Source organism: Neopsephotus bourkii, unplaced genomic scaffold (genome assembly GCF_033783945.1).
Source record: "Neopsephotus bourkii isolate Nb327-2 ecotype Australia unplaced genomic scaffold, CSIRO-AGI_Nbou_v1 NB_1749, whole genome shotgun sequence".
NCBI lineage: Eukaryota > Metazoa > Chordata > Aves > Psittaciformes > Psittacidae > Neopsephotus > Neopsephotus bourkii.
Genome location: NW_026902223.1, coordinates 4,325,312 through 4,351,600, shown reverse-complemented (window position 1 = coordinate 4,351,600; position 26,289 = coordinate 4,325,312). Strand labels below are relative to the sequence as shown.

Here is a 26,289-nt window from a genome sequence, read left to right as displayed (position 1 = left end):
TCAAGTGGTTGTATGCCAAGAAGAAGCTGTTGACGTTCATCCTAAGCTCAGTGGAACAGAGAGATCATTTCTTCCCATTCCATGTGGTCCTTGCAGAGCCTGGGCAGGTTTCGGAGCTGTGTGTACCAGTGCTACCAGGCACAGGGACTGCTGCTGAGCTGTGTTTAGAACAGAACAGAACAGTTCTTGCTCCAAAAGCAACCGACTCATGTAAAGAGATGAGATTTGGAAAGAAACTGTCAATTGTTACATTTTCTAAGTGTACGGAAGCCAGACAAGATTATTTAGGCCCCTGAGAGGCCTTGTTGCTGAGGACTTTTGCTGTTTGGCCTCATCTTTTTACCCAGACTGTTATTGTGGTTACCCAGTTGACTCTAGTATCAGTTGGGGAATAGGCCATGAGACAGAGTAGCCTGTTTGGCTGGATGTGTACACTGGATCACAGGCTTGTTTTGGTATTCAGCATTATGATAAGCTATGAGGAAGGTTAAGTTGGAATAATAATGTAACCATGGTAATGTTGATACAGAGTTGACGCAAATGCTGATGAGTATTTCGGGTGTGAATTCTGCACCCTTTGATAGATATATCCCAAATATATAAATATGTTGTAAAGGTATTGTAGAGCTTTGGCTGGGCATTTTTGTAGAATAGTGCAGTACTGAGGTAAACTTTCTTGCCCATGGTAGAAATTCATTCCTAATCCTGCATATAGTGCAGTGCCTGACCTCACTTAAAATGGGGGGAGATTCTCAACTTACACAAACTGGATATGCTACCACCTTCTTCCAGCAGCAGAGGGGATTTGTTTGGCTTGTTTTGGCCACAGGCAGAGCAGTAGACAGAACCTCAAGTATTTTTATGTACTCTCCACAAGAAGTTTCCTGTATTAGTAACTGTTCTGCATTTATTACATTATTCAGCCTGTGGGTATGCTGAAAAACAATATTGCTGTTTGTTGCTGCAATGAGTTTTTCATTACTGTGTCCTTGAAGGCTAATGTCAGGGAGGAAGATTTGTTGGGGTAACTGGGGCATGTGGCTTTCATCAGGAGAGGGACCACATGGTTACAGTGCCCTAAGGCATGCTCGTGGAAAAGTCTGGTGCATGGAAGATGGGAACCGGTCCAGAATGGTTCCTCAACACCAGAGGGGTATTGAGGAAACACTAAGAAATGTTGGTCAGGTTCAACAGGGGAGCTTAAACCAAAGCCAATTGGGAGAAGTCTGAACTGTAATTAGGATGGTTCCTGTTGTTCACCTGCTACTTGTGGAGAATGGACGTTCTGCAAACTTTTATCTAGTACTCCCAATCATCCTAAAGGATCCCATGCACCATACAGCCTTGTTGGTGTTCTCCCTCCCTTTCCAGCAGGACATACATATATGTACTGCAAAAACCTGGGGGCTCAAGACTGCTAACCAGTGTACCTCAATCAGCATGGGATTTGGGCTTTAAGAGTGTGTGAAAATCTTATCTTAAACCAACAGTCTCTGCCTTGTTAAATTCTTGCCTTTTTAAAATGAGCTTGCACAGCTGTTTCCAAGGAAAGAGTCATAATTTGCTATTAACCCTATGGAAGAGTGAGGAGAGAGACCTAAATAATGAATGAAGTCAGTATTTCACTGTGTCTCAGATCTGGTTTTTATGGAAATCAGTAATACACAGTATTTGGTGGGACTAACAGGTAACTATTGCCTTTCATCAATATCTGTTTACCTCTGCACTCTTCATTGCAGAGATCAGCAACCATCCCTTTATGAGTCACTCTGCAGGGTTACTTGGCTGCAGGAGCTGCTGCAGGTTTCTCAGCTGGGAAGCTGTCAGTTAAGTGAAAGAGTAAATCACTGGCTTTCTATTTCTGCCACATTTTGAAACTGCACTTAAAATCTCTCTGTCTCATTGCCAAGCTAACAGTAGGATATTACAGGGGAATTATGAAAGGGAGTTTTGTGCAGTAAAGCCAGAGCTGTCACCTGTTGCTAACACGATGCCTTGTCTATAAAGAAAGTCTGAGTAAGACGTCTCAGATTACTGCATCATGACAAAACTTTGCTTTCAGGAGACATCCTGTGTCATGGTGTGGTACTGGAATCAAAGGAGAAAGAGTTTGTACTCGGATACTGCAGAAGGTGCCCTGCCAAGGGTGACTGATACCCTGCTGGTCTACAAAGAAAAGCTTTAGCAGTGAAATGTAATGAGTAACACTGACCCTGGTGCTTCATGAAGCAAAATCCTAGGGCTGGGGAAAGTCCTGGAGCACTTTCTCTGCAGTTATTGAAGATTACTATTTTTTCCCGATGAACAAAGTTCAGATGTTTCTTGACTTAGAGCCAGGGCATTACTTGCTGTGCTGCTGAGTAACATGCTTTTCCTCTAGCTTGTATGTAGTCTTACTAGATCAAAAACCCTTACAGGAAGAGACAGTCTTCTCTTGATTGTATTTTTATATGACCTGTCATGTGGGGGCTATTTCTTTGCCTCTCCCCTGGGAGGACAGGACCACTTCAAAGAGATGGGAATGGGCAGAAATCAGCACTATTAGGAGTATATCAATATTTACTGTACCAAATGTTCATATTTAGCTTGACTTAGATACCTGCATGCATATAAACTCACCTTTATGTACAATGTCTTCTTCTTATGAGGGAGCTGGTATTCTAGAGTGGAAGGACTCCTGAATCAGCTTCCAGGAGCTCAGACTGCATTAGGACATCCTCCCTGCCCTGCTCCTGTCCCACCTCTGTTAGCACAGCTCCCTGGGACTGGCTTGTGCAGGTCCTCTTGGGGAGGCACAACATCCTTTCCCAGCTCCCGCTTTGCAGGGGCTGCCTTTGCACTCCTGCCGCTTCCACAAGGGCCAGTGGGTAACCAGAACCACATGGACCACACGGTTTGTTTCCTGAGGTAATTCACCATCTGTAACTGCTTCTTAGACAATGTGGGGTCCCTAAGCTTCCCCCCTGCTGACAGCTCACTGCCTCATAGGACTGCTTTTCTCATGACATCTAAACACTTCCATATTGAACATGATTTATTAGAAGGGAGAGGTGAGTGTCAAGGGCAGGGATCAGTGTTTAGGAGTAGTTCAGTATTTTAATTTGACCATATTATGGAAATAGGATGTGAAAAGTAACCAGTAGTTTACTCCCTGCTGAAATGGTAGAGAAAGCCACATCATGTTTAGCACATGCGGAGGCCTTTCCATGGCCTGTTCTTACAGGGCACAGGGCACTGCAGGCTGGGCTTGCCCTGCAGTCCCAGCAAACCTCCGTTTTCCATGGATGTTTCCAGCCTGCATTGCCACTCTTCATCATTGGCTTCATTTTCTTCTACTACTGTATATTCAGAAGTGTCTGTGCAGCACCAGGGCCGCTGACAATACTGCTGATGACTTCACATCACTATTTAATTAGGATGGAAGACAGGGGATGAGCAACTGGAGATTTTACACTTGGGAAAGAGGCTGATTTATGGCACAATCAGTCCGCTGGCTCCGGCAGGCTGTTCTTTAAAAAGCAAGAGGAATATTCTTGTCACTTTGGGGTTGGTCTCAATCAAGGAGGTTGGGCAAAATCTATTCAGGCTTTGATTGCAGAGAGCTGACAGTGGGGCAGAAATCATCCCCTGTTAAATTCTGAGTGGTACCTCAGGGAGGGAGGGCAGGCCCTCTGTGAGCCTGGAGTTCTCAGTGCCTTACTGGGACTTGTATTGAAAGGCTTGGCCTGGGCTCTGCACCTTTTTAGTCACAGAGCATGGCTCTTGCTATAGCAAGGACTTTCTGTTCTTTTGCCAGTGTGGAATTGCCTGGGAATTAAAACTGATCTTCTTTCAAAAGCAACTATGGGATGTATGCATGTGCTGTGCTCCCCCATCCTTGTGTAAATGTGAACATTGCCCCAGAGCTATAGAAAATCAATGTGATGGTGCCTCTGAAAGATCTCAACAGTGCTGATACTGTCACAGCTTTGCCCACACTCAAGAGCGTTATTGCACTGCTCTGTGCTTCCCCTAAAGCTGGAGTTTTCCCTCCGGCATTCTGAAACAGAACCACTACATGAGTTGAAGGTATCTTGCCTCCTACCACAGATCTGCACCTGCTGTTCCCTGCTCCACATCTCGGGCCCAGCATCACCCAGTCTAGCATCAGCATGCCAGGCTGCCAACAGCCCATATGCAAGGGCTGGTCCCTGCTGTCTGAGATGAGATGTCTCTCAGATCTTCCTCACAGTTCAGCTGAACCAGAGGTTATGTTTTTCCTGGTATGCCTGTGTTTGTTGAGGAAACTTTTCTATGGTTATATTTATACTCTAATCCCTGGAGGCACTGTAAGAGAAACAAAAGGCTGTTTTCTGTGTCTCTCTGAGGCTGCTGCATCACTTCTTGCTCTGGAGTTCCTATAGGTTTGGCTCAGCTATGGCTGAGTTGCCTTCTCTTCCAATTTCTGTAGCTAGAAAGGGACACATTTCTGTGGCCAGACTGATACAAATACTTGGCTAATGAACATTTGTCAGATAAGGAAAATCAACTCTAGCTTCACTGTTAACAGAAGATGTACTTGGAGGGATTCTAATGCTAAACACAGGACCAGGAGGGAGAATAGCTGAATTAATTTTCCTATTGCTACATACCTCCTGTGGTATTTGGGCAGGGCAGCTGAAACCTGCCCTCCATCATACAGTGCTGTCCTCCCTATCAGTAAATTAGAGATAAAACTGTTAGTGAATGGCAGGCTGGCTGGCAGAGCGTTTTTCCCACTATATGTGCTGGCTGCTGAGCAGAGTAGCTTCTTTTCCTGTTGACTGGCTCCAGGGACCTGTCAGTGAATTAACATGTTGTGCCCCACAGCCTGAGAACAGCAGCCACATCCCTCAGCAAACAACTCCAAAAGGGTCTGACACTTAAATAGTTGCTGCCTGGCTTTTAAGAAATGAAGTGAAACTTAAATGGGAATTCTACAAAGTTTGGTAGCCCTTCCAGTGCACTGGCATCATTCCCGGTGGCCATTCAAGCTTCCAGCCTAATGGGGGTTTGTGAGAAGGCATCGACTCAGAAGTGTCAACAGCACCACAGGTCACACAAGGACATATTATTATGCACCTTTGACAACCCTGCCAGACTTCATATCTCAGTCCAGTGTGCAGCAATCAGTACTCACCCTGCATAATCCTCTTTGTTTTTGCTTTTCACAGTGGTCACATTTGAAACTACTGTCTAGAGCTGGTTGGGCTCACACCAACTTGTTAATTGGGAGCTGTCTAGCTAAGGGGTAGCACAGAGGCAAAATTCAACGTGCTCAGCCCCTGGCTGCAGTGTTGAACATTCACAGTGGAGTGATGGCCAGGAGGCCCCAGAGACCTTTTGACTCCCTGTTTTGCACAGGGACTTGCTTCCTGCTGCTCCCAAAGGGACTGGTCACCTGGGCACTTTGCTTTATCTGAAATTAAGGATTTGACAGGATCTGGCCCAGGAGAAGGGTTTGAATGTGAGAAGTGCTAATGGGATTTACATACAGGAGGAGGAAAGCCCTAGTTGGAACAATGGACCAGGCAGGGAAACAGTGCCCCCATATCTCCATCCCAGAGAGCTGGTGAACTTGGCCTTTGTCATTAGTGCATTTTAAAGGGGTTGCCACCCTGGTTGCTTCCCCCTAAGGCAAAACAGCAGCACAGTTTACAGGCTGTCATTCACCATCATCTCACAGTAGGCTGCTCTCAGTTGGCCTGGAGGGACAAGTGTAGGGTGGCCCTGCACTGGCGGCAGGGTGTGGAGATGATCTGCAAACTTGGTGCAGAGGCTTGTTGCTTCTGAGAAGTGTATTCTGCATACCATATACCTGTGAAATTCCTGGAGGCGGACACAGATATGTAGATGAAGGAATTAGCATTTAAACAATCTACAATACTTATTCTATTATTATGCTATTGAAGTGCTTCAGAGGCTCTAATGAATTCATGTCTTAGCTTCTCTGGGAGCTAGAAAATTGCTATTCACCCGTCTTGGTTTGATGATGATAAATGGAGCTGTTCAGTGATAAGGCCCAGGTAGGTGGCAGAGTCAGACTGGTTTCCAGAAGAGCCAGGTGACTACATACCACTGCAGTCATTGAAGATGTCCCATCACCGAGTGGGAACCTATACCTGTATCTCAGCTGGTGCCCTGTCTGCTGCTCCAGTTTTTGTATCTGAGCATGTATAACGTTCAGCAGTACTTTGGTGCATGTAGGTGGAATTTGATACTAAATTTCATGGGCTAATAATTTTCCAGAATGCTTTTCCTTGATCCTCTGTCTGCAGAGCCTGCCCAAATGAAAGGCAGAGAGCAAAGCAGGGCTGCCTTCCCTCAGCTGGGGAACAGATCAAAGCTCTGGTGGTGATGGTGCTGCAGGCATATGTCTTTCTACAGTACTTATGAAGCCACTAGCCTAGCAAGATTAGCAGGTGTCAAATCTACTTTATAAAAAGAGGCAAGGGTGGCATTACAAGTTTGCTGCACCCTTGTACAAACAGGCATATTCTAATTGGGTCAGGCTGTATTCTGCTAGAAGGAACTAGTATTGGAAATCTTCTCTCCCTTTTGTATCAGCTTTCCTGCCTTTTCCTGGTGTCTCAGGGGCCAGAGGTATATGTGCTGTTACCCTTCAATCCCTTCAGGCATCTGTAAAAGTTTGCAAGGCTTGATTCGGAGGTGATGGCCATGAAGTGTGGTGCCTACACTGCCATACGCAGGTGGCAGAAACTGCTTCTCTCACACTGCAAGGTTACACACTTGCCAGGAGGGGTGTGTTCAGTGTATTTGAGGGATGGTGCAGGTAGGGTCTTTCTTGGTTCTTGCTCTTTGTGAAGCTCTTTCCTTGTCTCTTCTGTGTCAGTCTGCACTGCATATTTCTAGCTTCATCAAACCCCTGGGTACTGAGTTACTGTCTGTGCTCTGTTGCTGCTCATTTCTGTAGGGATTTAGGCCACAAGTGCTTCATGCTGCCATCATCAGCTTGTAAAGAGCAAAGAAGAAATGCAGGGAATTCCCTAGATGCCAGGATAATTGTATCTTGACAGCATCCTAATTAATCATCTCATAACCAGGTAATTATTTCCCATGTAGCTGTCTAATCACCGTTTAGTATCCCAGACTTCAGCCTGCAGGTAAGGAATACTTTCAAGCGAGGGCTCTAAGGAGAGAAACACAGTGGGTCTGTGACTCCTGGTGTAACTCCTCTGTTTTCCTTGAATTAAGCCTGGGATTAATTTGGTCCTCCAGTTCTTTTAGTCTACTGAACCACAGAGCAGCCCTAGTTATTGCCATATTGGCAACAAGAAAGACTAAGACCAACTCCATTGCTCAGGGTAATAGGTTTAGCTGCTAATCTGCAGCTCATAACATGCTCAGAAGTACATCCGTGTGTTGGCTGGCCTTGAGGTCTTGCTAACCTAGCAGATTAAAAGCTAATGAACTAGAGCCATACTTTGGGAATCAATATACAAGATGCTCTTAAAAGGTGAGGTTATGTATTAGAGTGCTGAATGCCTCCATGGTAGAGGAGAAATTTACTTGTAAGCCAGGGAAGACCACAAAGATAAAAATTACAATCTCCAGTCAAAGCTTACTTAACATTGACAAAACACCTTGAGAGTGTTTTCACCTGTCTCCAGCTGATTCGCTTCTATCTTAGGTTTTCCAATATTTGTGATGTCTTGAGGGTGTGTGTGCATGCACACAAGTCCCACTTCTCTCCATCAAAAACCATAGACTCATTCAAAAATTCTAACCACATTTGGAAGAGAGGCAGGAACCTCAACAATATTAAACTCTTATGCTCCATAAAAATAGGCTTTTGTATGGGTACAGTTAAATACAGACAGGCCTTCATGCCTGTGACCTCACCAGTGTAAAATGATTTAATACATCATTATTCCCATCTGTGAAAGAAAATGGAGGCTGATACAAGGCACTTCCCCACTTGTAGAGCGGTCTCTTGGGCTGGTAACATCATGTAGGTGCATGTGTTTTGGGTTGTTGTTAACTGTGTGCACGTTATGTGCCACAGTTATGAAACTGAGCCCTAAGATGTCAGAGCCCAGCTCAAACAGCATACGTACACCTACCACGATGCTGGCCATGGACACACCGGTCACTTAGGATCGCCTGCTACCTTAAAGCTGTGTGACCCTAACAAAGAGGTGACTTCATGTCTTGGTGACAGATTTGTCCCAGACAAATTGCAGCAATTTTCTTATGCCTTTTAGTGCTCAGGTGTACCCAGGTACCTCTGTATGTATTTGCTGCATGATTATACCTTCAGTTTTGCATCTCTGTTCATGTGTCCAGATTGTCAGACCTTTGCTCAGCCCAATCTCAGGATGGCCTTGAAAACACTCTGAGGAACTGGCATGTGTTTAGATTTTCCTTGGCTTGTTTTCTTTCCGTTATCTGTCTTTATGGTGATAAAGATTGCTGCTGTTGACCTCAGAGCTCTGACTGAGCTTTGCTGTGTGGAAGACACACAAGGAGGAATGATGTGCAAGCTCTGCTCTCAATAGCTGGCGCTTGTCCCCAGAGAAGCCAAGAGAAGGGGAATAGAGACCACATTAATAGCTGGGACTCTCCAAGAACATGTGCTGAAATAAAAGTAGCTAAAAATAGTCTCTAAGACTAAATGTGAATCATCTGGAGAGTAACGAGCCAAAGTTTCTCCAAGAAAATCCCCAAAGGAAGAAGCCATGTTTTCAGAAGCAGTCATGCAAGCTGGAAGCAAATAAAGCCTTCCTATGAAAAACTGCCACCTCCAACGTACGCTGGGGAGGAGACCTCATATTCTTCCCCAGGTCTGCCTTGCCCAGTTGTGCTGAGGCTCAATCTGATTCTTAGTGGTGTGGTTTGCAGTGAAGTCTCTCTCAGGATGGGATTTTGATCATGTTTCAGAAACTGGAGCTCCAGCGAGTGGAGTCAGGCTTAGTGAGAGCAGCCTGTCCATGGAATTTCTCTCTTGCTCCATGGTCAGGCAATTCCCAGGGCTCAGGAACATGGCAGGGTGGTAAAACTTCTTTTAAAGCAGTGTTTTCCCTTTGTACCCTTTCTCCCAGTGCAAATGCTCATCCCCTCCTGCCTTCCCCCTGCCATTCATTCATTCATTCATCTCTCTTTGACAGCCATAATCTGCGGCTGTGGGTTACCAGAGCTATTTCCAATGCAACATGCTTAATCCGAAATTGAAAAGTCATTGTGAGCTGGGGCCTCAGTGTCATGTGGTGAATATCTTAGATGCAGAAAGGGATCAAGGTGGCTTCTTAGTTACCAGTAGTTAACACAGTCTATTGTGGTTTATTTACTCACCATTTATATGTCTTTGTATCTCCTACTAGGAAGAAGTGCGATCTGGAAATAAAATAGCTTATAAATAGCTGTGGTTTTGCTGTAGCACCAGAAGAAACTTCAGCTATAGTGCAGCTATAGTGTGTTCTGACAGGCATTGAGGAGGCAGAGTGAAGCCTTTCTGCTATACAATACTGGGCTACAAAAGCAGCATTACAGCGAGCAGTCCTTGCAAGGCGGGAGTAGCTGATCGCAGATGCATACCATAGCATGCGGGGCAGCCTTGGCTTTCCAGAGCAGCACACACCATGCATGGCTTCTCTAAGGAGTAACAGGAGGAGATGAGGTCCCACGGCCGCTGTGCTGTGCCAGGAGCAGGTACTGACCTGTGGCACAGCTGCAGGAAGAAGCCTCATCCTTCAGACACTGTTGGAATGCCGCTGCATTCCAGCCTGGAGCGTCTTTAGTCTGGGTATCTTTCAACTTCTCTCTCTTGTGATGGCATTTCTAGCTGAGACACTGGGTAAAGAGCCAAGTCCAATGGTAAACCTGTTTCCTGTCCAAGTTGAAATGTCAGTAAAATACTGATTTTTCACAACGTTTTGGCTGAGGAGAAAGGAAATTATGTCTAAACTTCAGAGCATCTCGTTTTGGCGTCTTTCAGAGTAGGGAATTTCAGTTCCATTTTGACTGGATTTTTAACAAATCTGTTTAATTGCATAAACATTTTAAAGAAAAATTTTAAGAAACTGATTTGCCTCATTTTTTAAAAACATCTTTTAGTAAAAACCTTCACATTTCCCTTTAATTCTTTTCAAGAGGATCAGAATCTGGCTTTCAGAATTCCCATTTTCAGCCTGAGGCTGGTGAAGGCCAGGGTAGGTATCCAGTGAAGCTATGTAGGAGTGTAACAGGAGCTATATTCCATCAGAAATGGTTCTTTTCCATTCAGGAGAATGGCTAATGCAAGCTGCTTGTCTACTGGCTGTTAACAATGCAGCTAGTTTTTCCTGATGTGATTAGAAGAATGCGACAAGAGCCCTAAGGCATCTCCTAACAAAGCAACGTATCCCTTGGTGTTTCTACAGCAAACTGAGGCTTTTCTGGGTTGCACATGTCAAAACTAAGTAGTGGGTGTAAACTTCCATTACCCACCAGAGAGGAAACAGAAGGAAACAGTCTGATAAAATCATAGTGGTTTATTAGGCAAATTTTCTCATGTAAGGCTAAAAAGATTGCTGCCCGCTGGATTTATTCCAGGCTTCAAGCCTGCTGTTGAAACAGCATCAAGTGTGAACACACAAGGAGTTAATTTACCTTCTCAGATTGAGACCTTCTGAAAGATTCATGGGAACTGTGAATGGGGGAGGTACATTTTTACCTATGCTCAGCTTACTCCATTGTGATCTTTGCCAGTCTTTGCTGTGGAGTGTGGAGCCCTTCCCTCTCAGTTCACACTGCACATCCCAGGTACATCCTAACTCTGAGGAGAGAACTGGCTTCATCCCCTGCCTTGTAGCTGGGTTGTGGGGGTGCTCCGATGTTGGCCTTACCGAGGAGCTGATCAGACCCATCCTCAGCTCAGTCTGCAGTGGGGCTTCCAAATGACTAACATTTCTTTCTGTTGGGACATCACCAGGCAAGCTCCCAATGGAGAGCCACTGGATTTGGAAGCTATACAGACTTACTGGCTTCCTAAATTTTATGGAGAGGGTGCTGCATCAGGCCCAGCTATGCAGTGATTTGACCTAGAAGCTGAGGCTTGACTGCTGGAGAGTGAGAGTCTTCAGATCTGTGTGTAAAAAGCATGAACTGTCTCAGGTGTCTCACTCCCTGGTGTGTCCATAACTAGTGTTATTAACGGATTAACATCCTTTCTGCAGAATGTTTAATGCTTAATCTCTTTTGGGCTGAATGATGAAGCTGGTTGAAGGCTGCACACAGCAGGGCTCAGTGCAAACGCAGTGCCAGGAGCAGGCAGAAGAACAGTTTTGTTCTTTTCCTTTCAAAACATGTCTCTGGGAGTATGAAGAAGTGTGAAAACTCATATGCAAAACCAGAGTTATCTTCCTTGGTGTTTCCTTGACTTTATTGCCTCCTTTTGCTTCCTACCCTCCTTTACAACACTGTTATTTGACATCAGGAACTGTTTTACTGGAAAGGTATATTTAAGTTGTTTGCTTTAGCCACACGACACGTGGTTTTGTACACAGAGTTAATTTTAAGTTACTTACACATAATGGTAACTGCAAGAGGAAAGAAGAGGGTTAAAGTGTATCCTCCCCGAGAACTCTGATCTTCAAATGTTTGACCCTTCCTGCTTTGAGCAACCCTCATCAGCAAAATTAAGGGTTCAGAGTTTCCATTGCTGCAGAAATCTCTGTGTTAGGAGTTCACCTGGGTTATGATTGACTAACAGGAAAGGGCAGGAAATGCCTTTTCTATACCCTTAAAGATTGAAAGATACTGAAAACCACCCATCCTAACTCAAGACAAGAGTTCATTTTTAGATGTTTGTAACCCATAAGAGAAAAAAAAAGCCCTGTCAGAGCAGTCACACTGATAATTTTTAAATGCTTTGACCTGACTTTGATAGTGCCAGCATTCTTATTGTAATTTACCTGTAGAAACAGAGATTCATGTTGAATGGGAAAGCCAGAGTGAATTTAGGATTAGCTGTAACGTAGGAGCAATGAACAATGGGATTCTTGAATGCCTGTTCATCAGTCCTGGCTTTGTACAGTCTTCCACACAGAGCTCTGTGAATCTTTTCCATCTTAGCATAGCTAAGATATGGGATAGCCATTAACACAATTAACATGTTATAGAAGGGACAACAAATTGAAAAGGGTAGGGGCCCAAACTGACACTATAGTACTGCTGTGAGGGGCAGCAGAGAGGTGGTATTTTTTCAGACAGGCAGTTTGGCTTCTGCATTTCAGACTTGTTTTCCTTTCATCTGCCTATGTCTTGCTCTCTGCAGCTTCATTCATCTTTTATTTGGACTCGGAGATCTTTGAGGTAAACCCTGTGAATTTGTACCAGCATCTGGCACCATGAGACCTGACTGCTCGGGTCTGCTGCCATAATGCAGAAGTGCAATCGTGTTACCACAGCAGCTGACTTTCTGAGCTCCCTGTGTTTCCAGGGTCAAGCATCTTGTAACTGCAGGTCATCAAATTTTGGCATAGCAGATTCCTGTAGCTGTTCGGGGTAACTGATGCCACTGCAGACTTCAGCATCAGACATGAAGGCAGACTTCAGTCTTGACATTCATTTGTTTTGAAACTAAGATGAACACAGAGAGCTTGTGAACAGTTCCAGATAGAAATGTTTTGTTAGTAAGCAGTGTTATGGACTGGTGAAATCACTGCATTGAAGTTTAGCTTTACCTGAACCAAAGAAAATGATGCTGTTTACAGCTCTGTGTGATGCCTGTGCTGGAATCTCCTGCTGAAAGGAGGATTTGATTAGGAATGCCTTAGCCAGGGCGAGTTCTGGAAGCTTTGGAGCCTGCCCCGGGTGTCTTGGCAACGATGCACAGTTGAGAGCCCTCATCAGCACACACACAGAGTGTGTCCCAGGTCTGCCTTCACATCCCACTCGTGCAAAGGCAAGAGAGAAAACTTAGCTGCTACCAAGACAGGTTTAAAGACCCTGCAATTCCCTACAGAGGCTTCCACTGCCATTCTCAGTAAGTATAACTTTAAGGAATGATAAATTTTCTCTCCCCAGAAGTCATCTTTTGTTAAGTGTGCTGTAGATCAGGGATGTAAATCAGGCTAAAAGCCACAGTTAAATTGCACAGAAGTCTGCTTTCAATTACTGTGAACTGCTCTAACTCACCATTAAGCGAATGGTGTGAGGTGAAGGAGATGAGCCTTAGAAAACCTTACAGATCGGGAAAGCAGAGCCTGACCCTTCCCCCTCTGTCAGCTTGTTCTTTTCAGGAGCGAGCTGGTTCATTGTGTGTGCAGCTACCTACAGCAAAGCTGTCTGTGTTGGGGGGGGAGTCCCAGGGCCTGTTGTGGGCTCTGCAGATCTCTTCCTGCACTGCTGATGCAACAGGAGCCTGGCGCTGTGGCGGGCAGCGAGCCGTTTCCAGTCATGCACCAAAGGCAGACACTGTGATAAAGCAGTTCTGTTGTTCTGAAGATGAGAACTTCAGCTGGGCTGAACTCTGCTCTCTGTCTGTTTTCTGACACAGAACTAGAATGTGCAGTGAGCTCTTGTTCCCTTTGAGCTTTTTCTCTTTCTGAAGTGTTTGGGTTTGCTTTTAATGGAGTAAAAAGTGATGGTGGAAACATAGGCCCTGGAGAGGTATCCAAAACCAGAGGAGAGGGCACGATTGTGGTTGCATGGCTGGTTCAGGAGAGGGGTGTGTGAATTACTATCTTCACAGTGTGACCTCAGGGAAAGAGGTAATCCCGGTTCCACGTTAAAGTGGGCCCATTGCAGCCTTCACTCACTGGCGTGTTGTGCCTGTGTGGGGTGGGGGGGTATGGCTGGCTCCGTGCTCATGGCAACCTCTTCCCATACCTGTGGTGCAAACTGCAATCACTGCGGGTGTGTCTGTGCTCCTGGTTTAAGCATCGCAGGGCAGAGACGTGCACAGGCAGTGGTGCATCCTGTAAAGAAGTGTGTTTACATGAAGTCCGTGTTAGCGTAGAGCTGGGGGTTTGCAGGCACAGCGTTGGGCTGGGCTGGCCTTGCTCCATGCAGGCTGTGGTCCTCTAAAGAAAGGCCAGGGCAGCGGCGTGGCTCCCTCATCTGCAGTTCCTTCACAGCTCAGTTGCCTAAAACTATCCTCAGGAAGACAGCTTGCGGCAATGCGGAGAGGAGAGCCCCTGCGTGCTGTGACTCATGCTGCTGCCTTGAGATGACTGTGCCTGGTTGTCATTCATGGGGCTGTGCCACCCATCCTGAAACGGCTGCACTTCTCAGCAGCTGCTTTTGTGGGGATGAAGGAGATTAGTCACAGAGTACAGTGAGTGAAGAATTCAGATCTGCTCCTTTGGGAACAGTGAATGCTGCAGTGGGAGGAAGAGAAGTCAGAACTCGATTTAGCGATGCTCTTTGATCGGGTGATCATACACACGCTTTTTGTGGGGGGGACTGTGAGTTTAAAGAAACTCAGTTCAAAGGCTTCACACATCTGATCATCAGGCCGGATCCCTTTATCTGTGGTTCCTTGTTTGAATGAATGTGTAGTCCAAGTAAGGGCTGTCGTACTTGAGTGGCGGCCAGATGAGGCTGCTGCACCTCATCAGCTCTCTTGCTGTCCAGCGCTGCGCACAGCAGGGTGTCTGCTGGAAGCCAGCTGTGCCTCAGTCTGTGACCTCTCTGCCTGACAAGTGGCAAGGATTTGGCTGGCCTGGCTCTTCTCAGCTTCCACTGTCATTTGGGAGATACCTGACCAGAATCTTCCATTTAAATCAGCAGAGCTAACTGAAGCCAGCACTGGGATAGAACATCCTAGTTAAGAGTCTGGCCTGACATTGTTTCAGAAAGAATGTAACAGCCTTGGCAAGTAAGAGGCGTGTCCCTTTGCTCCTCGGGCAGAGGGTGGTTCAGGTCATGAATGGGGAGCTCCTTGCATGTAGTGTGTTGCTGATTAGATGGTTTGGGCCGTGTCTGTGCATTGCATGGTAGTATTCATGTGGATATTCCCGATTACTCCCTTGCAGCCTCTTACGATGACCTCAAGAGCATACTATTGCTTGATTTTGAGTTGCTGGGCTTGTTCCTTCAGAGAGCTGCTATATGTCACCCAAGTAACCTGTGCGTGTGAGCCATGCTCTTTCTGGCTCAGAGGGGTCAGCTGCCTTTGAGCAGTGCTTCTGCTGTGACAGGGAATCATTCTGGGAAAGGTGGGGAGCAGATCACGTCCTTATCATGTCTTGGCCCAATTTGTGTAATACATGTTTCCTACAAGGCTGCTTAGGGATTCCTAACCCATTTTTTCCCCTTAGGGAAAAAAGTGATATTTTAGTATCAGAAACCAGCGTGGGTATTGTTCATTCCAGATCCCCACAAACTGTGATGTTTCCTGTCTGTTTCCCTCATTCATCTCAGTGTGTAAAACGTTCTCCACGAGACTATCCATAAGCATGGAGCAAGTCCCCTTTCATCTGCACCTCCCTTATCCTCATGGAGGGTGATCGTGTCTGTTAAATAAAACATCAGCCTTGGTCACCTCTGGCTTGGACTCATCTGCTAGTATTTAGGCCTCTGTCTCTCCTACCTTTATCTTCCCTCTCCTTTCTTTCTGCTCCTTCCCCTATTCTCCAGTAACAGTGCCATCTAATTAGGTCATGGATTGTTTCAAACTCAGAACCTTTCAGGAGGGTTTCCAGTAGCTGTGGGCTTTGTTACTCAAAGGCACTTGTTCTGCTTGCCCAGCTTTCCTGCTTTGTGCCTCTCTCAGCTGCTCCTAACACTGAAATATTTCTTGCTCATGTGGCTGCGGCAGTAAAAGACGTGTTAGCTCCATAACAAGCTGCTACTGACTCCTCGGGGAGCTCCCGAAGAAACATTTTACTCTGAGATAAATCTGCTTTTCTGCATTCCCTCCTGTTTTATTAATAGGGCTGTTTTCATGAGAAGATTCTCACATGAAGCCTTCTGCAGCTTCAGCTGCTGCTCCTCCCTGGAGCCCAAGCACTGCCTCTTGTTTGCACAGGCTGTTGGGGACCAAATTTGGGTAAGGACACACACATTGCTGCTTTCAGGGCAATACCAGCCAAGCGAGGGGTCGTGTTGAGACTTTGGAATGTGGCCTTTAGATTATACGAAACAGACCTAATCCAAGCTCTGTTTGGCCCCAAACTTTACTGTATCCAGACTCAAAGGTCTCATTTAGCTACCATGAGGTGTTATTTTTCCCTATAAACAAGTTCAGTTAAGCCATAAGGAGTAATTCTGAAGGAGGAGATGGTCAGTTTATACTTGCATAAGCAAGAATGGAAGAACTTGATTTTTTGTGTCTGTAACCAAAACCTGGGAAACGCCAGATACATCCAATTCAATCTGCAGCCACAAGTCTGTGACAGGGTGGGCTGGGACTACACCTTGCACTGAGTATTTGTAGGAGATTCCTACCTGCTTCCCTTGGAACAAAATACTAATTGTCCTCTGTTCTCTAACCCTATCTTTGAAACATGCAGTTTAATACACGGTCCCAAGTTATGGTTGTGAATTATGGTTTCAATTAGGCTGACAGCAGAGCTGGTTGCAGTGGCTGAATCTGTCCTGTAACAAATTGTTAAGGGAAATCTTCCCTGTTTCAATCACTGAACTTTAACACATCAATTTAATATGATGTGCTAGTCATCACCTTTCATTCCTGCCCGACTAAAGCTGTCTTTTCATAGCAGTCAGTGGCAGTGGAGTCTGTACGCTGAAAATTTGGCTTTGCCTGGTAGCTGCTGCGTAAGAGACTGCACTGACTTTTCATCCTGAGGCCTGCTGTATAAAGGAAGGGCAGGAGGTGCTTCCAGCTTCTTCATCAAGCAAGGTACCAGTGCATCCAGGGGAGATTGTGATGTCTAAATTCCTATCCTTGGTGAAGATATTTCACCTGGGATGTTTCATGACACTGAAGGTCACATATGGCTGTGGAGGGACCACCTTGGCTGGCTTTTTCCTGTGACATTTTTCACATTGTTTGCTAAGTGTGGCTTAGCAAAAGAGTGGAAAGATGCTGGAAGATGCGAAATCAATGAGGGAGGCAAACTGCATGTAAAGGAGATAAGAGCTGGGGAGCAGTTCTTCAGTGCAGTTAGAGTGTCCCAGAGCTGAATGCCACTCCTATGTCAAGGATTTCAAGGTACATTATTCAGTAAACTCTCTGCACCAGTATGTAATGACTCTTTTGTGGTACATTTTTGCTCAAATTTGTATCCCAGGTTTGTTGTGCCACCTCTGATTCCTTGGAGATTCACTTCTCATTCCTTGCTCACCTCAAGCACTTAAACCCAGTGGGAATTTGGAGGAAGATGAGTTTTTGAGCTCAGCCTCTCCTGCTCTCTGGGGCTGCAATGGGTCAGCTGCAGGAGATCATTGAAGCATCCTTTTTGAGCAGGATGGCCTCTCAGGTTTAGGTGGAAATAACAATTTCCACCATCCAGACTTTTATTTCTCTTTTCTTCATTTTGTATTTTATTGCTTCGTGTCCCTGCTGGTAGCAGCAGCACGTCAGAAATCAGGGATCCAGGCTGACCTCCTGGAGGAAAGGCATGCTGCCAGGGAAGATCTCAGGTCTTTATAGAAGTAAGTGTCACATTACAGCTGATTAAACAGGTCTGGCAGAGCCTGAAGCATAAAGCGCCGAGCCTGAAGTGGCAATCCAATAGCTGTCTTATGCAGAGCTGGGTGGCCATGGGAGGAGTTCCCAGGTGATGGCAGTGTCTGCAGCCTCCAAGGAGAGTCTCCTGCATTCCTCTGGGTTTCAGGAATTCAGTTGTTGCTGTTCCACTTACATAGCGCACAGCTGAGAGCATGCTTAGGTTATTAAAGAGTGATGGCTCTCACTGTGGGGTACCTTTAGCACCAGCTACATAGGCATCTGAACACACCCAGCAAGCTGCAGCAGGGGTGGTGGGTTGGGATCCTCTGGAGCCCTGTGCCCATTAGGACCCTGTGCTGCAGCACCCTTAGGGGCTGTGTGTCTTCTCACCTGTAGCCTCTGTCTCCTGCCATATCTGTGTGAATGCCTTGAATAACTGAGGGCTACAGAGTGGCATTAAATGTCTGTGTTCAGGCAACTGAAGCCACTCTTCAGTCATGCTGGACATTAGATAAGGGTGACCGATGATGCTGATCCATCCTTGGGCTTTCAGTGCTGTCCCTGCCTCCCTGGGGCTGAGCCACCAGGAAGGAAACAGAGGGCAGACACCCCACATTAGGGATAATTGACAGCAGAGGCCCTATATGGACACTGCAATTATTTCCTTCATTTTCCTTTTGTGTAATTGTAAGATGGGTAATTGCCATAGGGGGGACCACCTACTGTTACACTGCTATTTGGGAAAGCCTTTGAACTTGTTTCTTTTGAGCTTTGGTCACCCAAATGTAAACTAGAAGCAATTAAAACTTGGAAGAAGTGGAAGACAGACATGTGAGGCTGGTCTGAGTGTCCTCAGAGCCAGCTTGAAGAGGGAGGGCAGGTTTATCTCTGGAGTGAAGGGCATTGTGCCCCTAAGACTTGCATGAGGTCTTACACCAGGCTTGCAGTTTCCATGTTGTTTCCAGGCAGAGCAGTTGTGTCTGCAGGATGTCAGTAGCTTTTAGACCAGGCTTTGGCAGGAGTGCTTGTGTTCAGTGGTTCACTGTGGGCTGCCTGTATCTGGTGGCCAGCTTGCTTTAGCATATGTGGATGTCAAAAAATCATCACTTTTCCCAGGAGCAGGAGATGAAAAATTGGTTTCAGCTGAGGAGCTCTATGATCTGCTTCATTCAGGCCTTAGGGAGGCTTCCAGTTTTGATGTTAACTGTGATTTAATGATAAAATGCTAATATCACTTGGGAAGGCAAGACAATTGGTGCAGTCAGCCACCCTCACAGATAACTGCTGAGCTGGGGAGCCTGGGCGCTGCTGTCGCTCCAGAGCACTGCCCACGGCTTAGTCATTTGTCTGAACAAAAACACAGATGCACAAGGAAACGCATCCTCTGCCACAGCAGAAAATGAATCATGTGAAATACTCCTTCCCCATAGCTGCCCATTGCTCAAGGAGGAGGGAAGGACTGGAGCTAAATTTGTGAGGAAAAGAACCTTAGTCCTGTGCAGCATCCATCCTAGCAAGGTCCTTCATCAGAGCCCTGAGGGTGGCATTGCACGAGTGAAATGAGTGTCCTAAGTCCTAACTTTGCGATGGTTTTCTTGTCTGAGCTTGGAGAAGTCACTTGAAAGTAGTTTTAGGGCTGGAGACCACCTCAGCTGTATTCCTGCTGTTTAGCAAAGCCTTGCAGTGTTTCTTTGAGCTTTTATCACATGAATATGGAACAGAAGCAATTAAAGAGTGAGAAGTAGGTGTCTGAACGCCTTTAAAAGCCACACCGTCTCCATGTCAGGTTTCTTGGCAGTGAAATGGCAGTAGCCACTCTTTCTTTTCATGCAAGCATTAGGATGATACTATCCAGGCTGTGTTGCCCTGGAACATCCTTCCTTGTTCTTCTGTGTTTGCCCTGCAGATCCAGACAGAACCTCCAAAGGGCTGGTTACTGAGCAAAGCTTCTCCTGGGGAGATCAGTCTGTTCACAAAGCATCACCCTTGCAGGTGAGCAGCACAGAGCCTTCTCTGCAGGCTCCCTGTGCAATCACCCTGGGTTTCCCCATGTCCTTTCTGGTGCTTTCCATCTAACAGTGAGCTCCCACTGGAACAAACTTGCCATATGTAAAAACTACTGCAATGATCCCAGAAGAAACCACAAAGTGCAGCCATGAAATCCTGTCTGCTCCCAGATAAACACAAACAATAGGGTCCATTTTATGGCAGCTGGCATTCCTCAAACCGTTATCACAGTTTATGTTTACCACAGTGTTCCTTTGGGAACGATTGCATGTGTAACCTAGGGAAATGGCTACAGGAATCAGAGTCAAAATATTTGCATTGCTTACAGCCAAGGTTCACAGCACTGCAAGGTTGTTCCACTGTGTTGGGCATTGGGAGGTGTTGGTGTGGCTGTGCTACAGGTATTGAGCTGGGAAGTAAAGACATGGCAGAGACAGAAGGTGACTGAGACCCTGTGCATTTGCTACACGTCTTCCCTCCTCACTGCTGCCTAGTTTTTACTCTCTGAAAAATAACAGTGAAAGACTTGAATAAAGACATTTATGATCTTTATAGTACAAGAGCCACGTCTTCCTAGTTAACTGTATTGTGAGTTAGTCCATTCATTTCAATAGCAAAGCCTGATTCTGAGCTGATTTCCACTAGAGTAATTCCAGCTGCAGTGATTGAACAATCCCAGTTACAAGAATATTCCTGGGTGCTGGGAGAGAACTAAGGGAAGATGTATGGATAGACACACCTTGCAGGTAGTCAGGCCAGTGCAGATGCTTGCAGACTTTACTCTGAAACAGGAGCATGAGGCTGGAAAGAGCTTGTGAGTGTGTGTATTTAAACAAACACCAGCCTCGCAGCCAGAATATTGTGGGTTTGAGTCAAAGCAGGAAGTTTGACAAAAGTGCTGATGAAACCAGGCTAATATCCCAGCACAGACTAAAAATACATTGCATTTGTCATTGTGAACGTTTGCACTTATTAATAGCCAATATTAAAAAAGCCTTCTGAGCCCATCTGCTACAGTTTCTGAGTCAGGAGCTGAATGTTCAGGGTATTTGGTGGGGTTTGGAACATCTCTGCCTTGGGAAAGATTATTTTTTAGCTAATTTTAAAATGATGACAGAATTTTTCTGGAATTTGTTAAAACTGAATCAGGACCCAGTTCTCACTGTTATGACACTGTCTTGAAGGGTGGCTGAGGAGCACTGAGATCAGAACTGAGCATGAGTGTTGAACCCAGCCTTGTATTGGCATGGTGAGGAATATAACCATCCTTTATCGGTAAATCAAGGGCTTGCAGAAATGACAGAGGGATATCGTACCAGGTGAATGACTGATGATACTCAGGTTTTGAATAGCCACTTATGATGAGGGATAGCAAGTGGATACAAGATTGACGCGCTGGGAAATCTGTAAGGAAAAAGGCCCTTAGATTTTTCATCCTGATCACAGCACATCATGGTTGCGGGACATAAATCTGAAAGACAGTGTGTGCTTCTGGTTATTAAACAATTATCTCCATACGAGTGATAGTTTGGTATGGAATTGAAGGGGCTGTACACTGTGGCCCCAGCAGTGTAACACAGAGCCGAAGGGAATCTCTTTGTGTGACCCATCCAGTCTCTTGCAGTGAACAGACAGGATACTCACACTCCAGCTTTGAGGAGCCTGTTGCTGTGTTAAAGCTGCTATCACTTGTGTTGTTCCAGGCAGCAAATGAATGCATTTGAGGGTGAGCATCTCTTATCAGTAGTTCCCATGCTAGTGACTGGTTTGTGCTGTTGATTGACAGCTGTGATAATGAGGTTATTGTGAGGAGGCAGTGTGTGCACAGAAATGTTTTTATGTCTTGTGGTCTGGGATCTTGGGCTTTTTGTGTCCTGAGAGGCTCTGTCTCTAGTTGGCTGGGCCAGAGCAAAGGGCAGAACATGAAATGACTGCAAAAGAAAAATCACTGTTGCTTTCTCTGTGTTAGGTGGTTAGTTGGCAATAGCTCTTGTTCACTGTAGTAGCAAGATGAGAATTTTCTAAGCCTCTTTATGTACCTTTGCAGTGAAAATACCTGGGGAACAAAACAAGTGCATTAGTCCTGAAACTCCTAGTTGTTCATAGGTGCTCCATTTCTAAGTAAATCCCCTTTGCTGCTCACCCTCTCAGTGTTCACTGAACTCTGTTGATTTAGCTCTGACTTTCATGCTGCTGGCTTACCACAGTACAGTGCTATGCCCCCGGGGAGCCTTGATCTGGGTCTTGGCTTATACCAGAACAAAATACTGAGAAACGGATTTGATGACTGGACACGGGTGCTGTGGAGGAAAAGGGCAGAATTCTGGTTACAAGATTTGGCAAAGAGGCTTTCTGCATGTATCTTTTTTATTCTCTGGTTTTGCCTGCTGGAGGTGTGGAAGGTTATTTCCCAAAGCACTGCTTTCACCATGCAAAGATCTTGTTTTCTTCCTCTCTTTCCACTGGCTCCTTATTATCTGTGAGTTGCCAAAAACCTCAATCCAGCAGTGGCAAAGCAGCTGCTGTCTCTTAGGGACAAGATTAAAATCCTCCCTAATGAAATGTCATGAAAGTATTGAGTTGTCATTCTCTGGTGCCATAGGAAATTGACTTGCTGTATATTCCTGCTGCTGTGCAGAGCTGGTGGAAGTACCTGGCTTGCTAGGTTTCAATATGAATGCAAACGGGAGCCACAAATCACAGAGGTAAAGGAATGTCCTAGGGATGGTGCAGGTGAAAATCGGGTGGTTTTGATGTCTATACCACCAAGTCTTTAGGCTGGAATGTAATTCATGTCTCAGCTGATAAGACTGTGTGTGACTTGTGAATTAAAATCTGTAGGTTTCTTACTGAGATTGGACTCTCCTCTGTAATATCCAGCCGTGCCTCTGAAATGCTTTGTAGGAACTACTTACAGAAAGTAGTGAGGTTTTTCCATCCACATGTTAATATTTTGTATCCACTTGCATATCCAAGAATGGAAATTCTGTTTCTGGATAGAACCGATGGTTGAGCCCATTCCTGACTTTCTGTATGACCCAACATCCTAAACCTAAAGTAATCCTGAACAAGGCACATACAAATTTGCAGCAGTTGCAACTTAAAACGATTTTATTAACGTTAGTTACTGAAGCATGCTGAACCCGACAAGCTGGTTCCTCTGCTCCCCAGTGCTGTGGTGCCTCAGTCAGAAGGAACTGAAAACATCTGGTTCCTCCTTTGGTGAAGGAAAGAGCCAGGGGTCTGCCCGAAAGTGAAAGAGAAGGAGCCCAGCAGCTGAGTGCCACCCTGTCACCTAAGTGCATAGTCACAGGGAATGGACCAGTTCATACAAATTACATACAGGAGGGCAGGGACAAAATGTGTCTGGAGTCTCATCTAAAAAGCCTGCTATGGCACAGTTTGGTGTCTTTCAGCATAACAAATGACAAAGACTTCTTGTTAGCTTCCATGTCTGTCCCCATGTTTTGTTGCCTTTCCTAACTCTACACCTACCTCAATCAACTGCTAAAGACTGTGGCTGGAGACAGGGGCTTGTATTAGGCAGAGTCATGTGCAGAGCTGGGAGGGTACTACTATGAAAGATCAAGAAGTGCAGCAGCAAATACATATGTTGTATTAAAATATCAGATTTTTATCAGATGGGTTTTCTTTTGAGACAGAAAAGTGTCCATTTTAGGAGAGAAGAAGGATCAAACATCCTGTAAGCTCTGATCCATCATCATATGTTGCATGGTCATGTTATCGGTCTAAACTCTGACCTGGATTTGCAAATCTCTATAAGCACAGATATGCTTTGGGCACAGTGGGCTTATTGTCCTGAAAAAAATCAAAGGGAGGTCTTGAGTGATGTCTTGCTATATAGATGTTGCTGCTAAAAGCAAATTCTCCCAGCACGCAAGTGCAGATTGTTTCTGTTATTGATTGCCAGTCTCTGCTTTATTGAGACCACATGGCCCACTTTGTTTTTGTAGCTGTCTTTTATTAAAACTGACAAAGAGGTAGCAGCGTTTGAAAAGATGAGTCTTGAGAGTCCCCTGGGCAGCGTTTTCATGCTGTAAAGTGATACTGGCACATTTGAGCCACAGATGCTTTTAACACACTAATAAAACAAAGGCCTTCCTTCTCAGGGTAGTCCTCTACACTACAAAGCTTTCTGGGTTTGTCCATGCTTAATGGGCCAGACCCCAAGAAGTGGAGAGAACCTGCTCCCACCTCCAGCTGTGCTCTCAGGAGTTGGTCCTGTGTTGCAAACTGCAGAGAAAAATCCCATACTTTCTCAAAGTATATTTTGCTGCTTCATTGCAGGCTCGTAATGTGTTTTATACTGACATGGGTTATCTGTATTGGGTTTTAGTGTTGCAGTGAGAAAGCTTTCATCCTGTATTTCCAGTGACCAGTATTTACAGTTCCTACTCCTCTCCTGTTCTTGTAATACCTGGCTTCATAAGGAGCCAGTCAGAGCTCTGTTTAACACACAAACCAGCAGATCTTTGTTTTGGCATTATATTTGAAGATATCTAAAAAATTTTAGATCTGAGATGTTTCCTATTAGGACCTATCATGAATGGAAATGTTTGACCTCAATCTGTCTCTGCAGCAGCTCCTGATGTGTAAAATCATGGGAATACCATCTTCTCTCATTTTGAAGAGGCTTTATGAAGGTAAATTAATCTTCGCAAGGCACTCAGATGTCAGTGTGATGAGCACAAAGCTTGGGGGAAAATAAATAGTTCTGTCTATAGAGGCTGTTAGTAGTAGCTGTAAATAAGACGTGAAGCTACACTTTGATCAAGGAGACTAAAGCAGATATTGAATGCTTGCTGATAAACTGAGCACCATCCAGCCTGTGTCCTGGACAAGTCCAGACCAGTGGGAAATACCGTGTGACTGTGTGATTAAAGAGATGTATTAATGCAAACAAGCAATAGGACCGATGTGACGTTGCACCCATGAGCTCAGCACAGGCTTTAGGATGCTCTGTACAGCAACCTTTCTCTTAGCCATGTGAGAAATATTAGCCACTCATGAGCATGAATTATTCCTGTCCTGGACAGCTGATTCTTTTCCTTTCCTGTGGTAACAAGTGATGTTATAAAGAGTATGGGCTAAAAGCTTTAAACCATGTCATGCAAGCATGCTTAGAGTTGAAAGTACCAAAAGGTGTGTTCTTCAGGCAACAGCCTGTCTTTTACAGACCATGCAAAGCCAAATCCAGTAGAGCTTCACATCCATAAGAGGGGCTGTCAGAACCCCGTACTGCTCCATCCAGGTCTCCAGGCTCACCTAACTCCTGGCCAGTAAACCCACCAATAAAGCAAACTGACCCTGCAGCCACAGCGGAGCTGAGTTCATATGTCACAGCAGAGAGCTGAGGAAGTGCATTTGCATCTTTTTGGTAAAGCGTGGAGTTGCTTGACTCCACCTTGGTTGAAGCTCTGAGGTGGTTGAGGGATGTTCACACTTTCTTTGCTGTCTTCTGTGCACTTAGCTGCAGTGCAAATGTGTCCTCTGTCTGCACGGTCCTCCCAGCCCATCTCTATAGGACAAGTTACATATTTTTCACTTGAATTTGCTCGTATAACCTGTTGTTTTATCTTAATTTTTATTATTGGTCATATTGACAAAGACCAAATAGAATAGATTTTGTGCCTGGCATGTTTTTGACAAAGATGCTTTGATTGTGGATTCACAGCTATGATTATGAGACACCTTCAGAGCATGATAGGGAAGACCTAATAGTACCATTGCAGTGATGAGCAAAAAATAAACTGCTTTTCCAAGCAGGGTGCATACCCTGCTCTATTATCTGACCTTTGGATTCACAGTTCATGACTTACTGTCCCTTTTGGAGAGGAACACAGAAAGTCTTTCCAAATGCAGCCTCATTAAGCAACCAAAGGGTAACCTGCTGATGGCAAAGAGGTTACAAGTAGCTCATCTGTAGAGAGGGCAATGGGTAAGTTCCCTGAAATGTCTTTATGCTATAATTGCACATCATAGAGTTGGGTCCAGCTTCATTATAGGCCCAAGGAGTTGATGCTAATGGGCTCCCAGCCAGCTCCATCCTGCCCTCAGCAGTCAGACCTTCTGTTGTGAACCCTTCATCTGACCCGTGCTTTTTGATCTGCCGCGCTGGCTGCTGTATTCCTGAGGACAGTACACAAGCAAGCATTCTGCTCTGATTAATGTTAAAGGGGATCATGGGGAGAGCAAGCCCCCATGGTCTACCCGATGGTGGAGAGGTGAAAGAGCTGCTTCCCTACTTGCTAAAATAAGCCTCTCTGCAGACACTTTGGGTCTTGTTTTTGGGAGTGAGAGCAGGATTTGAGCTGAGCCTACTCCACCTACAGCAATGTTCCGTGAAGCTGTAGTTTGGAGTTGACCTCCTCACCCTGTCCAGGGATGCAGGGATGGGGAGGGCAGAGAAGAAACCGCAGAATACTCTGAAAAGGCTCCATTAGCTGTAAATGCAGCCTGCTGCTTCCCGCAGCAGCTCCACACTTTTCCTCTGTTCATCCTATCTTAGTCTCCTCCTGACCTCCCCTTCAGACAAGTCAGGGGAACAAATTGTAGTCTGACTTCCTTCTGTGCTCTTTTCCTTACCTCTGTTCTGATTGTAAGATCCTTGGGGCAGGGACTATGTGCTCCCTGTGTTTCTGCAGAAACTAGTTTAATTAGGGATC

At 45.4% G+C, this 26,289-nt stretch overlaps 1 protein-coding gene across 4 annotated transcripts in view; it reads left to right on the top strand.

The window, feature by feature from the left end:
• The window catches only part of RAB11FIP4 (RAB11 family interacting protein 4), a 109,380-nt gene that overhangs the window by 53,931 nt on the left and 29,160 nt on the right, over nt 1-26,289 (top strand). The window contains exon 1 of one of the 4 annotated variants that reach the window (XM_061377323.1): nt 12,875-13,003. The exons of the other annotated variants lie outside the window; for them this stretch is intronic. The gene's annotated coding sequence lies outside the window, so the exon portion shown is untranslated. Of the gene's footprint in view, nt 1-12,874; nt 13,004-26,289 lie in introns of those variants that run through there. 4 annotated transcript variants of the gene reach the window in all.